The sequence below is a fragment of the Lepus europaeus genome, chromosome 9, assembly GCF_033115175.1.
Source record: "Lepus europaeus isolate LE1 chromosome 9, mLepTim1.pri, whole genome shotgun sequence".
Classification (NCBI taxonomy): domain Eukaryota; kingdom Metazoa; phylum Chordata; class Mammalia; order Lagomorpha; family Leporidae; genus Lepus; species Lepus europaeus.
The window spans coordinates 81,899,848-81,923,623 of record NC_084835.1 but is presented as its reverse complement, the minus strand read 5'-3'; the positions used below and the strand labels follow the sequence as shown (position 1 = coordinate 81,923,623).

General features: G+C 40.1%; 1 protein-coding gene across 1 annotated transcript in view; it reads right to left on the bottom strand.

The window, feature by feature from the left end:
- The window catches only part of ASXL3 (ASXL transcriptional regulator 3), a 185,540-nt gene extending 164,317 nt beyond the window's left edge, over positions 1-21,223 (bottom strand). The window contains exon 1 of the mRNA XM_062200257.1: positions 21,189-21,223. The gene's annotated coding sequence lies outside the window, so the exon portion shown is untranslated. The remainder of the gene's footprint in view (positions 1-21,188) is intronic.
- Positions 21,224-23,776: the final 2,553 nt, after the last annotated feature.

Genomic DNA, 23,776 nt, shown 5'->3' with positions numbered 1-23,776 from the left:
CCCAAGTGTCTCACCATCATAATGTAATATTTTGTTTCAAACCGTTACACACCTAGAGAATCACTTAGCAGTACTATTAAAATATGAAAGATCAAAAGTCCAATTTATAGAATTTATAGAATCTAGTGCCCCTTTGGGTCCTTTTCCATAGAAATCCAGTGCCTACCTACATGATGTAATACTAAAACAACAGACAAGATACAGTCTAAGAGGGAGAGGTTCAATTGGAGACATACGCATACCATAAAACAAAACATGGTAATTACAAAGAATAAGAAAATATGTAGTGACGTGGAAGGACACTCATGGAAAACTGATAAGGAAGAATAAGCAATGTAAAGAATAATATGTAAGAGGAGCTGTATGTTCAAGTGTTTGTGGTATACACAAATACATAGCCATAAAACTCTAGCCACTCCAATTACAAAAAATAGAGTTAACAACTGTTACCCCGGAGAGTGGCAGAGAAAGAACATTTTGAGAGACTTTCATGTTTTTTGAAGGGAATTGTTTCTACATACATCTGTGTGTATGTGTTTTTGTGTGCTGTCTCTCTGCCTCTCAAATAAATAAATATTAAAAAATAAGCTGCCAAAGAAAACAAAAATAAATACCCAACAACAGAAACAATTGCATGTCTTACCGTGTAAAGCACAGTGAGGGTAATGAAATACAGGTAGATTGAATGTTTTCCAAAACAAACATTAATCATCATTCAATCTAAGTCAAGAAAATTCTTCAATGTTCTTCCTACAAACTAGTCTGAAATGATACAGCATCCAGATGTATCTGCCACAAGGAATTAGTTGTAAAATATATCTTTAGATAATCGTATAAAATGACTTTGTTATATGGAATTATTTTATTCTGACCACTTAAATGTTGAAAAATGACAAAGACAATGCTGCTTATTTTGTCACAGTTAATAATAACCCTCTCCTCCTGACTACAGTTGGACAACACATGCCCTCTTCAATAATACATTGATTTAACAAATATTTACTAAGCACACAAATGCAGCAAAATAAAATACAATGAAACATACCATCACCACCTCTAGAGACATTAACTATTTCTCTACAGTCAGGGACTGGAGTAGGGCAAGTGTCTATTTAGAAATAGGTTTCAAATATAAGAAAGGGGACTATGCCATTTTATATCTCCTTCCATATTCATTATGCTAATTAAAGTCTACACAGAAATAAGTCCTGCCTATGCTATTTCCAGGCATTACAATGCAGATCTTATGGTAGTGTTATAATCAGGGTGTGTGTGTGTATGTGTGTGCTTGTTGTGTGCATGTGTATTTGCTTGCTATGTTTTCAGTTCCAAGTACATGGTAGGCATACACTAAAAACCTGCCTCAGAGTGAAAAACTGATAATAAATGATAAGGAGATACAGATATGCTTAATTTAGCATTTCTCATATACAAGTCCCTTCTCCCTTCTGAAGAACAATCTTTCCAGTTCCTGATTGAATGGAACTGTCATATTCTTGTAGATACTGAAAGTTGACTACTAATGGTGGAATGGGGGAACTACTGGAGTTGGCTACAAAAAGATGATAAATCATTGATTTGTCCTGAGTACATAAGCCTAAAACTCAATTGCTTTCTGATAATGATACCATGTGATCTGGCCCTGGGATTTGCTAGAAGCCATGTTCCCAGCACTGTGGAAGAAATCAGGCTCAAAAAATAAAAGACTACTGTGCAAAGAGAAGTGTAAATAACAGGATCCAGATCACATTCATTCCTTCTTTCTAGGCATTACTTAAGAACTGTGACTCTCCTGGAAAAGCTTACAGTTAACAGTTACAAGTGAGTCTGTCAATAAATTATCCCACACATTAAATTGGCTACGTAAGTAAATGTTCATGGTCCATTCATATCTTACAATAATTATTAAGTCCATAGTTGGTTCCTTTTACAGGATATTTTACCAAAGGTACAAAATATAGAATAAGGGCTCCTAAGTCATAAGTGAATTCTTTGTGGAGCTAATGCTAAAACTTCTTTTTCATCGCTGGCAACTCGAATTCTTAACAAATCAAAATTCTGAAAATGCAGAACATACTCCTTTGTTAAGTGTGCACTTTGATCCATCCAGAAAATCTATCAATAATCTTAGTCATAAAAGATATTCACCTAGAATTTAAATTTAGGTAGTAACAGCTGAAGGGGTTCCTAATTCTCAGACTTCCTAAAGAGGAGTAGCATTTTAAAAATATGAAGAAAGTATCCTAAGATTATGGAGATACACGATCCAGAGAAGATTCCTCTATAGACCAATAGGCTTCAGGGATACGCACTTCCCTAATTCTACCTAGAGTCATGCATAAAATTCTACCATATTGGTTTATACTAAAACTTAAGTCAAAGATCTACCATTCTGATTTACTCTACTCAAATGATTAGGTTGCCATTACAATATTTGCATTAAAACTTACACTAAATAAAAGCTTGGAACAATATTTATGTGTGTGTGTTGCTTAGTATACCAGCCAGCTTAATGTTAGGCAAGTTTTCCAACTGCCTCCATCCAATCCTCTTTCTGGTCTTGCTTCTTTATCTATAAAGGATTGAAGGCCATACGTATCAGGGTAAAACACAGCAGAATTGATTTCAATTAGCCAATATTTGTTGATATGAAACATAGGCTGAATCTCTTTAACGAAGCAGTGGAGTATTAAAACTTACCTTTGCCTGCGAATCGGATAGTCCCCATTGCTTCTTAGCCTTCCTCAGTTCTGATTTTTTACAGGATGAGTTCTGTTTAAAACTAGGCTAGGATCTCCTGATCCCCTAATATTAAAAGTTGAACTCACAATGAAGAAAAATGGCTAACTTTGATGTGATTAAAATATCTATCTCTTTGAAACAAGGAACACAAAATAAGAATTACCTATTAGTCAACTCTAAATTAGCACTTGCATCGTCTTAGATTTTTTCCCCCAGAGGTTGTCATTTGGCATTATTAAATTATGCCTGAAGATAAATCAGGCCAGATGTTTCTCTCTTACATTCACTCAACACAGACAGTGGGCATCAAGCGCACAAGGAACAAATCTTCCTAATGCAAACTATCTATAGAAAAAGTTTAAAGAGTTGTGTTAACTACCTTGGATTAGTCTTAATATGCCTGTCACATGGTGTAGAAATGACAAAAGAGAACAAACATCTAGATGACCTATACACATTCCATACACATACAAATGTAAAACACATAACCGTATGTAAAGAGGAAATAGAATAGGAAGAGATTCAGTTTGGGGATCCTAGCAATTCAGAGGCAGCCTCAGCCACAATAACTATAATCAAGTGGCTGCACCTCCATATACAGGCTGACCTTTTTGCAGATAAGGATTTCACCATGAAAATCATTGTCTTCTGCAGAAAAGAAAATCACATCATACTAAAAAATACAACTGAATATGTAAGGAATTGTGCTGTAACTCCATGTCCACCTGAGGAACAGACTGGTAGCAAGTTCCCAGAAATCTCTTGGTTTTGAGTTTTGGCTTATGGCATTGAACAGATCAGGCTGAATACTGATCAATAGATCAGTATATGTTGCTGATCAGTATATCAACTGCTAACCGGTTGGACAAACACGGTTCATCTGGTTTATGATGCATATGGTCAACATATTCCTTGTGGGATGAAAGTCTGCCTTTTAAGTCCAGTTTTCTTCATTTTTGTTTCTATTGCCTATATTAAGGGGTGGGTCTCTCTGGGGAATCTGTCTTCTGTCAGGAGTTTCTGTACACTTATCTAGAGAAGAGTGGAAACTGGTGGGAAATAGCTTGAAGACGGCTTAATCCTCAATGGACAGGAAATGTAGACTGGAATCTTCGAGACAGGCAGGGAAATAGAATCTGTAGTGGGCGCGCTTCTCAACCAGTACCCACCATGGCCAGAAAACAGAGGGAAGGGTGTGAAGAAGAAAGAAAAGGAAGGAAGAGGCTCTGTGGGAAATCTGGCCACACCTTTTCAGTGAAATACAATGTGTCTTGACTAGGGGACATGAACTCATTTAAAATGTCCAGGTGCTCCTATCCTATCTCTTCAATTATCATGGAATCAAATCCTTGTTAACAATAATCATCATATTCTGGCTGGTTAGAAATGTTTCCTCCTCAGTAAACAGGAGGAAAAACAATTATTTTATGAGGCAAAAATATAAAAATCGTATCAAGACAGAATAAAAAAAATTCCTGAACTGAACATGCTCTTGTTTACTAGTTTGAAACAACAAAACACAAATACTAGAAAGGAAGATTTTATAAATTAAAATAATTTAATAGAGAAGAAAAAAGAAACTTAACCTTGTTTGCCTAACCTTCCTCTTAAGCATGTAATTATACATTTGTTGTCCCAGACAGTGGTACATAGTGGCCTGTAATGACAACATCTGTGTTGCCATGGTGACTGCATCTGTGGGGATAGGATGGGATATGCAACAGTGAAAAACCCACCCCAAAACCTCAGTGACTTAAAAGAAATGCTTCCTTCTCACTCAGAACTACATGTCCAACTAAGACCCAGGTTAACTGAAATTCCATCTTTGCACAGGTTTCTGTGATCAACACAGCTGGGATAGAAAAATGGTAAATGAAACACTAATTCTTCAAAGTTCCAGGTCAGAGGTAAGAAAACAACTCACATGGTCATGCCTAACTTCAAGGAAGCAAAGAAGTGCGATTCCACCACATGTCCCTAAGGAGGAAAAAATAGAAGAATCATCCACCAACCTACCAACTATTAAGGAAATACCCAGTTGCTTATTTTTTAAAGACAGAGAAAGATTTTATTTTAACTTAATAGAAGATAGCAGTTTTTTTTTTTTAACCCCTATAGAATCTATCCAATAGCAAGTTGTATGCATAAATACCACTAAGGTCCCACTGATTGTTTCTCCATTATTCATTTTCCTGGATGAACTTTTCATGTTTCTAGTGTTGTGTTTTGGCCTAAAACTGCCTACCATTAACACCTTACACCAAGAGGATAAGAGAGAAAATGTAATGACAAGATAAAGTGAGTAGAGTTGGCCAATTAAGAGATCATTGTCCTCTAAAGCGTTTACATTTTAAATAAAAAATGTGTCTAATGTTCACGAATGTATTTTCTACTATGGAGTTGGGCTTAGAAAATAGTGAATTATGAAAAGAAAAAAGTATGGCCAGCACTGTGGCTCACTTGGTTAATTCTCTGCCTGCAGCGCTGGCACCCTGGGCACCCCGGGTTCTAGTCCCAGTTGGGGTGCCGGATTCTGTCCCAGTTGCTCCTCTTCCAGTTCAGCTCTCTGCTGTGGCCTGGAAGGGCAGCGGAGGATGGCCCAAGTGCTTGGGCCCTGCACCCACATGGGAGACCAGGAGGAAGCACCTGGCTCCTGGCTTCGGATCGGTGCAGTGCGCCGGCCATAGTGGCCATTGGGGGTGAACCAACGGAAAGGAAGATCTTTCTATCTGTCTCTCTCTCTCACTGTCTAACTCTGTTTGTCAAAAAAAAAAAAAAAAGGAAAAGAAAGAAAAAAGTTGAGTTATTAAAAGATTAAAAGGAAATGAAATATCTATATTTACACATTGGCTTTTCTTTCTCCTGCTGTCAGTCTGCCCATTCATGTTTAGTCAATGACCCTTGTTCTGCCAAGTCAGCATGTAAGAAGTGACAAGACAGATATACACAAAAGTGGAGAAAGCAGGAAAAAAAGAAGAAAACATTTTTGTTTATGAGTAGTGTCTTTACTTCTTATTTTCTCTTTCAAGATCCTAGTGGATCTGAACTAAATGTGTGTGTCTCTGTACCCAAGAGAACCTCTACCCTGTGAACACGAATAGTCACCCACTGTCAGTACCACTCATCCCCTTCTGAGCTAAAATGGTGTGGTTAAACTTCCAGAAAGCTCAGGAAAAGGATTTGAAGAGGCAAAGAAGAGAAAGAAATCTTCTGAGAATGATATTTGAGTCATTTGGACTTTTGGTGAGAGGAAATGCTGTCATAAATAAATAAATAAGAAATGGCAGCAATAACACCACAAAAATCCACAACATTTCACATGAAGTAAGGAGTCATTATCTGATGCTGGCCTTGTCTCAATTTTCAGAGGAATTAGTGGGGAGTCACTCTAATGGGAAGAAAAGTTTGCTCTCTTCTGCTAAGTGGACATCCTTTCTAAGAGTCATAATCAAGTCAGGACTCTTGGCATTTTAGACAGTGAATAAGAATATTTACATGCTTCCCAAAGTAAATTATTTATGGGTACCTAAAATACCGGGAAGCCTCATGTAGAAATATATATGTTAGCATGTTAAGACTTAACTATTACTCAAACCCTGTGCCATGCTGAATTAGTTATTAATATTACAGGGAGACTATTCATATAAAACCATAAAGAAACTAGTCTGTGGAAGAAATGGAACAGAAATCATCCATGATAACTTCTGTCCTCTAAATTAGGAAAGTTAAGTTTCAATAGAAACAGACCAAAGAAATAATTAAACTCTCTGCCACACTACCTTGCCTTAAATCTGTTTTCAATGTAAAACAAATATCAAAAAATAACACTAGAAATAATGAATGAGAAAGTATCTACAAGATAACACTTACAGTCTGGAGCTCTGAAGTCAGGCAGACAAGAGTTTGAATCATTCCTCTGCCTTCACTAGGTGAGTAAGTTAATTCACCCTCTAGTAGCAAAAGCAGTGACATTTATCATTTGTTTCCCCTGCAAACTTCCATCTGGTTTTTACTGGTGCTTTGGTGTAATTTTCCTCTGCTCCATGTGAGACTGTGTGGCAATCAATAGTGTCACCTGACCTTGACTTGCTGCTGGCACAAGAATGGGCATATTATTCAGGTAAGGACTAGGTGAAGTCTTCCCTGCAGCTGGCATCAAAAGAAAAATGAGAAACAAAGCAGGCATTTGGTGTAGCCATTAACATTCCACACTGAAGTTCAAGTCTCAGCTCTGGCTCCAGACTCTAGCTTCTTGCTAATGTGCACCCTGGGAATGCATCAGTTGATGTTATGTCTCAAGTAGTTGGGTCCTTGGCACCCACATAAGAGACCTAGATGTACTTCTTAATTCCTGGCTCTAGGTTGACCCAGCCCTGGCTGTTGTGAGCATTTGGAGAGTGAACCAGTAAATGGCATAATCCCCTCTCTCTGCTTACCTTTCAAATAAATAAAAAGAAAGAAAAATTTTAAATAAAATAAAGAAAAAAAACTTTAATGAGAGATAAAGAAAGATATTCTCTTTATATTGGAGTGGCTAAGTTTGGAGAAGACAGGTCTGTGATGTCCATAAACATCACATCTTCTCCAAGGTTTGAATAGAACCCTGCCTGTAGGGTTCCCCAGAACACAGGCTTCTGAATGGTTTGGCCAATAGGAGGCATCAACTAGAGATCAGAGGATGAGAGGAGGGAGGAGCCAGAATTTTTATATCCCTGCAGCAATGAAGGCTGACAGTAGGGGCCTGTGGTGTGGCTCAGTGGGTTAATGTCCTGGCCTGAAGTGCCAGCATCCTATGTGGGCGCTGCTTTGAGACCAGGCTGCTCCACTTCCAATCCAGCTCTTTGCTATGGCCTGGGAAAGCAGTAGAGGATGGCCCAAGTCCTTGGGCCCCTGCACCCACGTGGGAGACCTGAAAGAAGCTCCTGGCTCCTGGCTTCGGATCAGATTGGTGCAGCTCCGGCCATTGCGGCCATCTGGGGAGTGAACCATCTGATGGAAAACCTCTCTGTCTCCCTGCCTCTCCTCTCTCTGTATAACTCTGACTTTCAAATAAATAAATAAAAATTAAAAAAAAGAAGGATGACAGTGGCTGTGTTCCCTTACTCAAGGCCACATTTTCAGCAGCCCTCACCTATAGTCCCGACCCACATCATTGCAGTAAGAAAAAAAAAAAAAAAAAGACAAAATGTAGAAAAAGCCAACATTTTGATGAGAATTTCTGAATTTAGACATTGACTTACAACTGAATTCCATGTCTGGATTTCTCAGTTACATGACACTTTTCTCAAACTAGTTTGAGTTAAATTTATTTCACTTGCAACTGAGAGAAAAATCAATAGACAGACACTCTAAATCTCAAGTTCATAATCTGAAAAATGTGGATAGTATTATAAAATGTCTTCTAGGTTTATTCATAGGATTAAGCAATGTAATGTGTAACAAGTTTAATTCAATGCAAGACATGTAAGTACCAAGTATAAGCTCCTATTAGCTATTAATATTAATTAATGATAAATGCATTACTATAATTTATTGCTAGTATTACTTTATCATAATTCATACATTGAGTTTATTGCATCATTAGATCACTATTCTCTCAAAAGGAGGCTATTGCAGTAAGCTTATGAATATTTTACTTAACATGCATAAAGGAGATTATTTACTCTGCAAGCATTTCTAATCCATGTTGTAATCAATGCAGTAGATACTTCTATTTATTTAGCAGTCAGAGAAAGCCTTTACAGACATCATTGTACCCAATTCAAATCAGACGCACAAAATGATCACTTTTTGATCGCTGTATTTCTGAAAGAGTGTACAACTTTAAATTTACAGAAGAGACTTTCATTTGAGCCCTAAGGGTTTTTTTTAAGCTAATTATGCAAAGGTCAAGATTTATATCTTATATCATTCACATGGCACCTAACATATTAATGGCAGGAGCTGAATATTTTTCCAGTGCCATTAATTATTATGACTATCAAATTATTATCTCAATGAAATAAAGGGTGCCACTTGGGGGCTGAACAGAGACACACTTTCAAAACCCATAAGATATTTTATGGATTCTTGGAAAATCAGATCCTTTTTCTAGGCTTCACAGTCATAATTCAGCAATGACACAGAAATGAATCAAGAAGGCATCACTTTTATAGAGAAGCATGCCTCCATTTCTAAACTATTAAAAGTGGCTTTTTAAAGATTTATTTACTTATTTGAAATGTAGAGATAGAGACAGAAGGAGAGAGAGAGAGAAAGAGAGAGATTGATCTTCCATCTGTTGGTTCACCCCCCAAATGGCTACAACAGCAGGGACTGAGCCAGGCTGAAGCCAGGAGCCTCCTCTGGGTCTTCCATGTGGTGGCAGGGGACCAAGGACCTGGGCCATCCTCCACTGCTTTTCCAGGTGCATTAGCAGGGAAGCTGGACTGGAAGTGGAAAGGTCAGACTCAAACCAGTGCCTATAAGGAAAGCCAGCACTAAGGCAGCACCTCAAACCTCTGGGCTACAGTACTGGCCCCAAAAGTGGGTATTCTTTAAAGAGCTAATTTATATTTGTCAGATTTACCTTCCATCCTTCTCTACCAAATTTTGTGTCCCACTAGGCTGATGTTTATGAACTATGAACTCCTCAACAGAGTCCCCCTTAACACTGACTTCTGAATGGTCTGGTCAATAGGAGGTATCAACTGGAGATCAGAGGATGGAAGGAGGGAGGGGCCATAATTATAATATCCATTCCCTGCAGCAATGAAGGATGACAGCGTCTGTGTTCCCCTACCTAAGGCCACAATTTCCATTCCGCAGCCCTCACCTATAGTCACGATCCACATCATTGCAACAACCACTCCTACTCTTCAAGTCTGAAGATGGTAACCACCTCTTGCAGTGTTAGCCTTGGTTTGCATCACTACCCTTTGCTCTTTTCCTTTATTGTTTCCTGACTGTATTTGTTACCCCTTTAAGATAATGCAATCTGCTTCCTTGAAGAACTAAGTCATACTCAAGAAGGTACCATGAATTGGTTCTATTTTTAAATAAGTGATCATAATTGTAGTAAGATTAATTCTGAGTGGAGGCAAATCTAGGCCCTGGAAAACTAGCAAAGTTGTAGCAATTCAATGAGAAGATGGAAACTATCAGAATTAACCAGTATATCATCAGAAACTGTACTAAGTATATTTTGTGCATGATTGTTTTAACATCCCAACCACTCTTGAAGGTAGATGTTATTTTTTAAAATATACAATGGAACTAAAATTGAAAGATATTAAATAATTCGTTCACAGACAAACACATACTAAATGGCAGAGTTTGGACTCAAACAGAAATCTTTTAGGTCCTTTATTAATCTGTACTGTTTTCATAACGCATGTATTATCTGGATTAAAGTAAAGGGTAACAAAGATGGCCATAAGTGCAGATTTTAAAGATAAGGATTTCAAGAGTTGAAATGGAGATAATACCAGCAGAACCCAGTGATTTACTAGATGTAAGGAAAAAAAAAATAGAAGAAAGTGTTAATGATAAGAGGTTTTGCAGATGGAAAGAGAGTTTGTAAAGATGGTGGCTTCTTTCACTGAGAGATGAACACACTTCTTGGGAACAAAAGGGATAGGGAAGACATGAGGCATTCTGCTTGAACCTTGTGGGCTTCACTGTTTCTGTGAAGATGCAAATAGAGATATTCTCACTACAGGAAATGAAGAAGCCATAGGCATTTTTTCATCAATTCCTGACAACTAAGGTACAGACTTGGGACTGAGAGTCTGCCAACTAGGTAATTAAGCCTGTGAATCTGAATCCTGAACACAGGATGTGAAGACAGCTAATTATGACACATTCACTGTACATCTGCAGCAACAGGAAAATCCCAGGTCAACACTGAGTCCCAGTGGCAACCATCACCAGTAGTAGTGGCACCCACAAAAACAGTCCAACTAGACTACTACAGCATGACCCTATCTATGTGTTTTACTGCCTAAACCATAGTATCCCTGACTATTCATTAAGCTGTTCTAAGATGATTATATGGACTGCTTTTAGTCTCCAATAACAACAATAAAAGCTCCTTTTCTATTTAAGTTAGCAGGAGTTGTTTTCTAATGCTCGAAACCCACAATCCTGATTGATAAAGACAACACATTCATCACTGTATCCTTCTCAGAATTGAGAGAGCTCTTTCACTGTTCTTTTATCATTTCTAATCCATAAACTAGACATGTTAGATTTACTAGATATTATGAGGACTGAGGATATTTCAAAGAATTCATGGTCTGGTTGTAGATACAATGCAATACCAAAGTACCATACTACAACATAATTCACACTCTAATCATAAAATGCCAATCAGGTATATGCTAAGCACCAAGAGAAAAGGACAAATCTACCCACAAACATAAAGACAGTATTAGAACTGTGAAACTTCAAAGATGAAGAGAACATGTAACAACTGTCAGATACAAAAGGCATACTACTTCTTAAAGAGTAACAATGAAACTCACAGTAACCAGAACTCACAATCACTGAAGCATGGACATAATGAAGAAACTCGTGGGAAGGCCAAAGGATTTAAAAAATGTACAAACAGGCTTTTATAACCAGCTAAGTTATCGTTCAAAGGTGAACGCAACACAGAATCTCTTAATGTTTTCCTACATTTTTCTACTTTTTAAAATGAAAGACACAATGAGTTTTGTGATGAGATCTCCCTTTGAATCATAACCAACTCATCTGGGGCTAATGCTTGAAACAGCTACTTGGGACCACTTTTGCACTTGATAATGACTGAATTCAGAGCCTCATAAATAAGAGGATAAAGAGGCTTCCAGGAGAAATACAATAAGGAAATGAGCAAAGGAAGGATTTCAGAAGGCATAGATGACAGAAGAGGATGTGAAAATCTGCCTTCCTTTTTCTATATCTTATCATTTCATGTGAGTCTGTATCTTGAAATTTCAAAGTTTAATAAACAAAACCTTTTCTAAAAAGAGGAGGGCACATGTTAGATATACAAAGACTAAGAGTGTTTACCATTCAGTGACTTTCACATTAAAAAAAAAAAAGCTGTTTAACACAGCAATTTAGAAAGAGGAGTCTGAAACAAGAAAAAAAGTGTAGCACTGAGGTTGACAAAATGCTGATAAATTTAATCAATTTACTATTGTTAAAAATAACTATTTGTGCTCAAGCAGAATAGAAAATAAACTGAAGGTTACAGAACTTTCTACACAATGATTATACACATGGTATATAATGTGTGTAATATATTACATGCTGTATATTATTGGGAAAACAATCATATATCACTTTTCTTTTTATTTTAAAGTATTGTTAATATCAAAAAGGGTTCTCATGACCTGATGGCTTTTAGTTTAAAGGTAACTGTGAAAGTTTTTAAGCAGAAGAATGATTCAGTAAGATCAGGTCCCTTCTAGAAAGATAAATACAGCTTTAGTAACTAAGATTTAGAAAAGAGGTTAGAGACAAAAATTATTTGGAAGGTCAGAATTAGTCAAAATGTAGTGGATGAGAAGATGAGTTGCATGTGGGCTGTATTTAGAAGACAGAACCTACCACCACTGTCCAGGAGCATCACGGTTATTTACACAGAGATAAGTCCCTCTGTGACATGAACACTTTCTTCTTTGTGTGCCCAATGCATGGTTCATTTGTGGGCAACACTCAATAAATGTTTAAATGAACTGGATACATTTATCTACCCAGAAGATATAAGCAATAGAAATTGTTAATATAAATGTAAAGTTCAGGGAAAAGACAGGGTAGTGTCCTCATTCTGGGAGACTGCCACTCCGGTGAGAGGGACTGCCCAGTGAGGAGGAGGCGGGCAGAGCCCAGAACTCTATCAACTGTAAAGGAGCCACAGAGAGAGTGGGGAGGGGCATTCAAGTGATTAAAAGAGAGCTAAGGGAAGAGAACAAGGATAGGAGAGAAGCTGGGTAAACATTTAATTGCACATCTAAGACTGATTTAAAAGAGACAAGAAATTAACTGAAAAGTACTTTGGGAAGGCATTATGGCAACTTCTGATTGGAAGATTTTGAAAATCACAACATTTTTTAGGGGTGGGCATTGTGCTGAAGTGTTAAGCCACCTGCGACACTGGCATCCCTTATCAGAGTGCAGGTTTGAGTCCCAGTTGTTCCGCTTCTGATCCAGCTCCCTTCCAATGCACCTGAAAAAGCTGTGGAAGAAGGTCCAAGTCCTTGGGCCCCTGCTACCTTTGTGGGAGACTCAAATGGAGTTCTTGGCCTAGCATTACCTGTTGTGGCCATTTGCAGATTTAACTAGAAGATGGAAGATTGATTGCTCCATCATCTCTCTCTCTCTCTCTCTCTCTCGCTCTCTCTCTCTCTCTCTCTGCCTTTCAATTAAATTAACTAGTTAAAAAACCATTTTAAAGGAGGGTGATCTGCTTACAAGCACTTTTTAAAACAAAGAGTTTATCCGTTGCATGTGCATATGAGTAGGGATTGGGAGAATGGAAGGTCATAAAGATCCCAGACAGCGACTTAGTGCTGTGTCTAAATCAGCAATGTTTTAATAGATATACAAATGAAATATTCAGTCACTTATTTCTGAAATTAAGAAAAACTAAGAATAAACAACCAACTCCCTATATTATTACTCTCTGTTAATGAACAGAAAAATAGCCCAACCTTCCATTCTCAATTTCTTACTCATTGAAATTGTTGAAATACTTTCAAATACATAATGAAATCCTAGAAACGCAACCTGTCTTCTGAATCAGGTGAACAGTCTGCTTTATGCCTTCTTTAAGATATAATTATGAGTGGTTATTGATTTCTTGATTTATTCAGAAATTAGCCATTGTGTAACCATTGCATAAAGAGTGGAATACTTGCCAGAATAACACCATCTTTGGGATTATTTTAAAAATCATAATCTAGTTTTTACTGCACTAATTTATGTTAAAGATATGCAAAGTGAATCCATGGTGAATAACTGTATCATACATCAAATTATACATGTATATATTTAGAAGAATGTTCTAATGTCTAAGCTTGTCCACTAAGTATAAATTGCACTGCCTTGGAGAATTCCTCGGGTTCTAAAAGTTCCACTAGAGCTCAGGTCTTGGATGTCATTTAAGTTATATATTTCAGCTATTAAAATCAGTGTTCTGACAGGCCCTTTGGCTCCAACCCCGGGGCACAAATTTGCCTTAAAATGGCATAAGAATGTGTCAGAAGGCTATATGTCAATCAGCCAAGAGAAATGCCTATTCCCAATTTAGTCTTCTCAGTTGCTGACATTAAAACCAGCAACAGTTAATTGTTACCACTTTAAGTGGGAAGACAGAGGGAAGAGAAGAGGTAAGTGTCTAAGTTCAGGCTGATAAAGCTGTTAATTGCTACCCTTTCATGTAGACTTGTTTAATAATGAAAACAATGAGGCTAATCATATAATGTTTCTATTTGTTCCCCAAGGGCTCTTCAGGGAAAGTTTCAGCCAGGGCTAGATCTCCACAGCTACCAACTGTGCAGGGACAAAAGCAGAACAATCAAGGCACTCAGTGCTGGCAAAGCTGACACTGGTTCTATACAGGGGCCCCTCCTCCCAGCCCTATCAGGAAAGAGCCAGGATCTGCCACTAACAAGCTCTAGGGGGAGAGTTAAAAATGTCCAATAAGAGGAATAACCTCATGCAGAATTTTGAGAGGGAGGGAGAGGGAGAAGAAGAGAGGGAGAGAGGGAGGGGGAGAGGGAGAGGGAGAGGGAAAGGAAGAGAGAGAGCCCTCCTTCTGAAAGGCAAGGGAGAAACCTGATCTAGGTTTGGATACTCTGTATGCCTCCATGGAACAAATACTTTTTGCTCTCTAATCATGGAGAGGAGAGAGATGAGGAAAAGAAGAGAAGGAGGAGAAGGAGGAGAGGGGAAGAAGGGAGGAGAGAAGGCATAGGAGAGAGAAGAAATAGATGTTGCCTCAGGCCTGCTTCTGATGGACAGGCTGATGGCATCGGGAATGTGGTTAAACCACCCTCAGAAGCAGTTACTGAGATCATCCTGGTTACTGATCTCAAAGGGGACTTGAGTGAACAAATGGATTGTTCTTAGAGGTTTTGTACAAACGCAGCCTATATTACTTACAGATTTTTACTTGGCCTCAATTGATAAAGGACAAGAACACAACAAAGTTGTTTTCTTTGTCTTCAAATTCTTGAGTGCCAACTAACAGAAGCAATCAGACACTCCACTCCCTAGCCCTACCACCATACAAATACTGATTTTATTTTCAGTTTCTCTGTAAGTGTTTTTTTAATTTTTCTACTACCTCTTGCCCCCAACATCCCTGTGCTAAAACTCACTGCCTTAAAAGTACTTTCAAATCCATCTTCAATCTAATCACAATTGGACTTCCAATTTCATCACAGTGTCTACCCCTAGGTCTTCTGATACCTCTAGACTCATTTGCTCACTGCCACCTGAACCTACCCTCTTCCTTGACACACCACCTTTACCCATGGAGTTCTCTTTCAGAACGCTCTCCTTTCCTCACCTGTTTCAAGTCAGTCATGTTTCAAAGCCAAACCAAGTTTCCCCTAATCCATTAGGCATTCCACAATCACCACAGCTTCTCCCTTCTGTCGTTCTGTAAAGGAGCACCTGCTTGATCATTCACGTGTCGCCTACAGATGGTGTCTGTGCACTCATCCTCCACCTCTTGCTCCTCCACTGAACTTTCTACTCCTTAAGGATATATCTGCATACCCACGCCAGCATCTGAACCACATATATAGAGGATCGAAAAATGCTTAGGGGCTATATTTCACACTTTCAGTGCATTTCCATGAAGTTTAAAAACAATCACATTATTGAATACTGAATTTAATTCCATTTACCGATTAGCTTTTTGGTGGTGAAATTCTCTTAGAAATACTAATCTTTGAGTCTAAATGCCCATTGTAGAGCAAGAAAATAGTCTATTTCTGACATACAAGGAATTATCTGCTACCAAAGAATTTGTTTAAGTAGAGAAAGATTTATAACAATGAATTCAGGGGCTGTTGTTCTGGCCTAGCAGATAAAATTGTCACCTGCAAAATCAGCATCCCATTTGGGCATGGGTGGGTGCTTGTTCAAGTCCCGGCTGCTCCAATTCCAATCCAGCTCCCTGCTAATGGCCTGGGAAAAGCAGCAGAAGTTAGCCCAAGTGTTTGGGCCCTATTTATTCTGACAGAGTTACAGGGGGTTGGAGGAGACAGATATCTTCCATCTGATGGTTCACTCCCCAGATGGCTACAACAGCCAGGAGCTTCACCTGGGTCTCCCACGTGGATGTAGAGCCCAAGCATTTGGGACATCTTCCACTTGTTTCCCAGGTGCATTAGCAGGGAGCTGGATCAGAAGTGGAGCAGCCAGTACTCAAACAGGCACCCACCCATATGGAATGCTGGTGTTGGCGGGCCACAGCTTAACCCGATACACCACAACTCGAGCCCCACAAATAAATCTTTAAAAGAAACAAAACAATTATTTCTTCAAGTTCACTTTAATGTCAGCAGGAAATAAAAAATTTAACAAATGAATCACTGGGCCTGACCTCACATGATTCATTATTTCAAATCATTTTACTTCACCTTGGAATTCATTTTCTTTTTTAGTAGACTTAGAGATCACCCAACTCTTTCTATCTTTCCAACTGAGAGATGGAAATTTAGGTTCCATGTTTGAAAAAAGAGATGATGTTATGTGTAGATTACAGCTGAGTCAAACCAATTGAAGGGTAAGTGACTGGAAATAAAACTACATTTGCAAAAATATATTGCCACACTCCTAAGCCAATAAGCCCTGACACAACTCCACTCATGTGTACGTCTGGGGTGACCCCAAATCACAAGTCAAAATTTTTCTCAGATGTTAAGGGGGCCTAATCATTACCTACAGTCTAAGCACCATGAGCAAAAGGACAAAATGCCAAAAGCAGGATCAACCAACAGTCTCCCCATCTCCATGCTCATCTTTCCTGAAAAACTATACTTATTCTTAAGATACCAAAACAAAAGGCAAGGCAACCAATGAATTGATGTCTATTTCAATAGCAACCATTCCCATTGGTTTTATTTTGTGGAAACTCTAATAGTTTATTTAGAATGTAATGCATTATGCAAAACAATCTTCACTGTGCAAAAGATTCATGCAGATTCCCTTTAATTAATAAACACCTTAGTTAATTTTTAATATAGTATGTTTTCTTAAATTTCAACGAACTTAAATCCTTCACTAATATTGTGTGGCATAAAAGTACATGTGCTTGTTTTCTTAGAACAATGAGGTAAACTTGTCATTTAAGAAAAAATTTCCCTAAAGGTCACCTTGAACTACCAAAAAAAAAAAAAAAAAGCAACAACCACAACAAACTGATATTCATTATCTCTGTGAATGTATCTAAGCTACAAGTAAATGAATCAGTTCTATTTTCCAAGAACAAAGTTATTGAAATTGTTAAGATTGATTTTCAGGTACCACTGAGACTAAACAAAGATTGTTAAGGAATAAAATAAATAGAAGGAAACTCAGGAAACAAATTAATACATTGAATGGGATCTTAAAAGCAGCACTCCCTACAGAACAAAGTGAGGAAACTATCAAAAAGCACTTCTCAAAGCAACAACATTTTTGCATGTCAAAAAAGAGAATTAACCTAGAATAAATATATAAATAACAGTATGTTCTGTGTTAAGCCAGTAACAAAGAAACCCCTTAGTGCAGTAAAACAAAGTCCTGTCAAATCCCCATTTTTTACAAAGAAGCATGAAGATCCTTTCACAATGGTTTAAACTGTATTTATAGTAACAGAGTGAAGACTTGAGATAAAAGTCAAAAGGATTAAAGTCAAAGCCCCAGCTCAACATGAGTTATGGTTTTGATTTTTATTCTTATTGTGGTCTACAAATATTAAGACAGAAGATACTTCCATGTGATTGTGGGATCCTCTGAGACTCTACAACCTTAGAAGAGCAGATAAAACGATGAAAATGCATCTGGTTTAGGAGCAGACTCCATATTAAATGGCAATGCGCAAAGTAACAACTATAACTGCAGAAGGCAGAGGGGGAGGGGAGGAGGCTAAAGGCTGAAATGTCTGCAACTGATGCAGGGCAGAAAGAAAAAAAAAAAAAAAACAGGGGAAAATGTGGCATTGCTGTTTTTAAAGAGCAGCCTGTTAATAATCACTGCATTCCTGAAAGCACAGGCGAATTATGCCACCATTCCTTCTTTCGCATGCTGAGCAAGCCCACCAGACACAAGAATTACATACTTCAGTTAAGAAAATGGTACAGCTTGATAGCTACATCTATATCTAAAACAAAATATCTGGAGTTGCCACTCAGAGTTAATAGATTTGGAGACCACATACTTTCCTCACAAAGAAAGAAAACAAAAATTCTGTTGTCGACTGAAAATTCTGTTACTGCAGGAAGAATGATTTTTCTTCCAAATCTATTTTTCATAAACTGAAGGCAAAGATACATGTAATCAGCTTTTGGTCACAGTTCAAAATATGTATTTTGTGTCCTCTCTTTCAAGAACACACACACACACACACTCAAGTAGTATGTGTGTATGTGTATTTATATAACATACATACATAAAACTCTATACCAATTTTAAAATTATTCTTCATGTTAATTTGAGCTGTCTTTCAACTCACATATTGCAAGAATTACATACTGAGTTGCATATTTTCAATCCTTCCTTAATCTTTACTTTTGAAAATTGATACCTGGTTTAACATTTGATGGACAAGAGGCTAAAAGTCCTTAACAACAATAGCAAAAGCAGTAGAGGCATTATAAAATATGGAATAATGGTATCCATATCACAGAAATACTACATAAAAGTCCTTTTTCACGGAGTATAAATTAATACTATCAACTATAAAAGACCTTATCGTGCAAGTTCAGAAGAGAGTTCAAGTCCATGTGGATTCGTGTAAGTATAAAGAAAATATGAAAATGTGTCACTGTTCCCCAAACGAGTCAAGTTATCCTTTATTCACAAAATAACAGTCATGTCGCTTTTACAAATTACAAATTTCGGAAAATGGCATTTCCAGCACAATTACTTGCTCTTTTATTCTGTACTTTATTTCAACTGTCACATTTTGAACACATGCACATCTGTATGACTACCAAGGGAAAAATAACTTGAACCAAATTGAAAAATTACCATAACTACTAGTTCAATATGTCTGGTTAAAATAGAGACATCTGGTCTATCATTAATTCTTTTGTGTTGATGACTCCTGGTGTGTCTTTTCCCATCAATGAACTTTGCATGAGGAAAATACAACTTTTAGCCAAAAAAAAAAAAAAAAGCCAAAAAACCTGTGACTTAAAAATCTCTTTCAAGATACATCAATAGAGAGATATTATGATTTGATCAAATAAAGCACTGCACTTTGGAGAACAGTGACATATACTGATTGAATACAAATGGCTAGCTTGAAATTCCATCAGAATAATGCTCTCCATTAAATAATTCTCTGCAGGCAGATATGGCTAATTCATGAATCATTATTTTAAAATATTTATAAATCAACTCATTGTTCACTTGTTTAAAACACACACACTGCAGCTCTATAATAGTACTTGATTGCCACCTCAAGGAACCTGAATAATGTACACCCCCACACAATTCTGAATTAATGGACGAGCAAACAATAAGTAATGTACTGCGCTTGGCAAAAACTCAGCGATAACATCAATCTGGCATCTACTTAACACCCACTGCTTACTTCTCACATTTTCCTCACAACTAAGTCTCCTCTCGCAGTTGAGGTTCCTTACAGAATGACTATCGCCTGCCCATTCCCCCACCGAGAGCAAGGGGAGAGCCAGGGCCAGGGCTCTGGCGATGAAGGCAATCGCAGATAAGGGGAGAAATGATAACACACACCACTACAAAATTAAGAGATGAAGTAAAAGGGCCTGGCCGCCCCTGCTACCAATACCAAGATTGCAATTAAAAAGGACTTTTGTCACTTCTTCCGCAGGTCAGTAGGGCCAATTATCTAAAATCTTTTGCTGGAATCCAGACACACAGCAGCAAGGGCCTTCAACCAAACTCAGATAATTACTTTTGACAAATGTTCTCCTTGAGCATAATGTAGTTACTCAAAGGCTTTTTAAAATGACTACAGTTACAGTAAAACAATCTTTACAAAGTCAATCCAATAACGCGTCCTGGGTCTCGCCCCCCCTCCCCAAACCGCTTAGCATGCAGTCTGCTTTCTTTTTGGCCAATTTTTTTTTTTTAAACAGATAGTAAGTTGGTGAATAAATATTTAATTTATGCTGCCGAAACCCTCAAAGACTCAGCTTCAAATGCAATGCCCTGCATTCCCGTGAGACACACTGTACAGAAATATCCTTTTAAAAAAATGCGTTTACAGCTGTCCTTTCAAAAAGAAGATAATTTAAAAAAAAAAAGAAAAGAAAAGAAAAAAGAAAGGAAGAGAAAAACGCACACATAGACATGCATCAAACCAAAGACGCCGCCGACGCCCCTCCGCCAACCAGCATTTCTATAGAGACATTCTTTGGATGATTAAAACGTAAGCTCCGAAAGGTTTAAGAAAAGGAATCGCAGCGAAGTAACACCGCCCAGGAAGCCAGCCGTACAACACACCTAGCTGTGCACTCTTAATCAGCCTTGCTACAAATGACACCGACCCAACTTCACCCAACCCACACACACACACACACACACACCTTGCACACACGTGCGCGGGGTGTACACACAAACACCAAGTGGAGCACAATGCCAGACAAACACAAGCGCCCCGGAGCCACACAAAACATGCACGGACCCGTGCGCACAGCGAGGGCACAGGACACGGCACGCGGACACGCAGCGACCGAGCCCCGCATGCACACGCCCCGCGAGCCCGGGTCCGACACACACCGTGCATGCACGCGTGGGATGTCTGAACTCACAGACGCTGGACACACACACAGAGCGTGCACAGAGTTATTGATGAAATTCCGGGGGGTGGAGGGGCCGGGAGGGAGTGGTAATTGCCACACAAAGGTCTCCGGAGCGGCAGAGAGCGAAGGCGAGCGGCGCCGAGCGCTCGGCAGTGAGCCCGCGGAGCAGGCGCCGCCGGGCCCCGCCAGCCAAGTACGGGGAGAAGTGTCCCGGGCGGTCCCGGGCGCGGCGGGCGCGGGGCTCGGCGAGGCGGTCGCTGCGCCCCTCCGCGCGTGCACGCTCACACACACACACACACACACACACACGGGCCCCCGGGCGAGCCCACTCCCGCGGAATAACAAAGAGCAGGAGCCCGAGAGCGGGCGGCGGCTCGGGCTGCCAGCGGCCGTGTCCGGCGGCGCCGCGGGCCGGCGCGGGGCGAGCAGCGGCGGGGCCGGCGGGACGCGCGGGCGGGGGGCGGCACGTACCAGGCGGGCAGCCTCGGCCCAGGTGCGGTCCTTCTTCTTCCTCTTGTCTTTCATGTTTGCATCTCATTGATGGTTCTGATGATGACGTGGGGGATTCCACGGGGTGCTCGGGGTTCGGGCGCGGAGACAATGACCCAGTGACCCGGTGACCCGCACTCGCTCCGCGGGGGGAGGCGCGCGGGCGGCGGCGGCGGCGGCGGCGGCGGCGGCGGGTGGGAGGGATGGAGCGAGGGGGTGGGGAGGGTGGGTGGGGGCGCGCGGCGGCGCGCGGCGGGCGGGCCGGGGGCGGGAGCGGCGGCGGCGGCGGCGGCGGCGGGGCCCCGGCGAGGGGCGGGGGCGGCGCCGGCCGGGCTCGCTCGTGCGGGGCTCGCGCTGCGCCGCCGCCGCGGCCGCCGCGGTGACAGCTCCGGGGATGCTCGGCTCGGCCCCGCTCACAACAATACACTCTGACGTCACGGGGAATGGCGACGCGGCCGCACACTCGCCCTCCGCGCTCACACTCGCCCTCCGCGCGCGCACCCCCGCGCACACTCGCCGCGCGCCCCCTCCTCCAGCCACGCCCTGAGGCCCTCGCGAGACCCCGCTCCCTCCTACCAAGCCCCCAGATGCGCGCGGGGCGCCGCGGCTCTGAGCAGGGCACCCCCCAGCCCGGGCTCCCCGTCCCGCTAGGGCCGGACACCGCGGACACGGCGGCCTTAGGAACTTGAGCGAGAGTCTGCTCCGCAACTGGACGCTGCCCTGCTAGATTCCTTCTCCCTCTCCCCCTCCCTCTCTCCCTCTCCCTCTCCCTCTCTCGCTTTCTCCCTCTCTCCCTCTCCCTCTCTCTCTCCCTCTCTCTCACTCACTCACACACTCGCAGCTCCCCAAGCTGGACGCCTTTAACCCTGTCTCTGCCTGGCTGGGTGGATCGGGTTCCCAGAGCCTAGTTGAGCACAAGCAGCCGATTCGGACCAGAACCAGCGGCGAACGGGCAACGCGACCCTGCGCGGAGCCACCTACGCCGCCCTGAACAATGCAAAGACCCAAGCGAAGTGGCCGTGGCCAGCGCCGTACCAGCCGCCGCACGCATTGTTTTTAAGTGGCGTGTCCTTATTCTATAAACAAAACGCGCGATGCGGAGGTACACAACCGAACGGCTAACGCTGGAGTATTGTGAAAATGATTTATTATAATCTCCAGCTTTAGGGATGTGTGAAGAGTTAGATCGTGATCCCTATTAGTGAACTACACACACACACACTCACACACACAACGTGTTAAAGATTTAGAAGTTTCCGGGAACCTTTCCAACTTCTTAACATCGCTGGTGAATGGTTTAGGTCAATAAAGTTATTTTAAGCAAAGAAAGAAATGAATTCTGAGCCACATTAATTGTGTGCGTGTGTGTCTTAAGCATCTGAAAACAAAATCGTCACTACTGCATTGTCTTCTAAAGTTATTTCCTGAATTTAATGTAATGGTATATAAATAGTACTTTGTGTTTTGTCACATACGTTGATTCATTTGAATCTTAAGATCATTTAGGCAAATGTATTTTTTTTCCATGTACTGCACAAAAGAAGGAATAACACTTAAAAAGATTACCATGTTTTCAAGGTCTCTTGTTAAGTAAGTTTTAAGAACCGAACCCAAGTCTTTTGACTGTAATCCCATTTGTTCTATTCCGTAGTGCAATGCTTAAAAATAAATACTCACGTCTTAGGCATGATCTCTTACATCTAATGAAAAGACACATGTCTATGAGAACAATTATATTAAGGTGATTCCTTTGAGAGCACTGTCAAGTGACTGGAGTAATAAAAATGTTTGATTACGAAAAATTAAGCTCAGGCAGTTCATAATCATAAAGAGCTGCTTATGCTAGTCCTTGAAACATATTTGTTTTATTAATTCATTAAAATGGGGAAAGACTACATATCGTTTTAAGGAAATATCAAAAGATTATCTCCACTTTTCCTTTCTTTCCTTTTTTAAGAAATGGATTTAGAGAACATGCTGATGTTATCCCTAGTGGAAAATTTTACCCATGCAATTTGCATAACTCTATCCAGGTGTATTACATTTTTACTTTACATTTCAAATACATTAAACTTGAATCATGTTCACATCTGCTTTTATTTCCAAATATACTCTTTATGGCTAAAGCAATTGATTTATTTTCAAAGTCTTTTCATTTGAATGTCTTTTCTTCCACTCAGAAATATCTATTTTAGGAAGCCAGACTGTAACATAATTTGTTATTTTCTGTGCTTAATAGAAAGTTTTGCAGCCAGATAAAGGAAAATGTACATATTCAGATATGTCACCAAAAATCTAATTCTGGTTATTAAAGAGAAAATATAGCATCTCACTTAAACAGATGTAAATTGATGGTTTAAAAACACCCATTGTGTTTATGTACCCGTTCTCTGACACTGAGGCAAATATGAAAAAACAATAGTCAACTCTTGGGTTCTACCTCACTTTTGGGCTTCTGCATATAAATAGTTCATCAGGCTAGTCTGGTTAAGGACTTGATGAATATTCTTTGCCAAAATAACATATTCCACAGCACACCAGAATAGAGGTAGGCCACCATCCCAGACTGT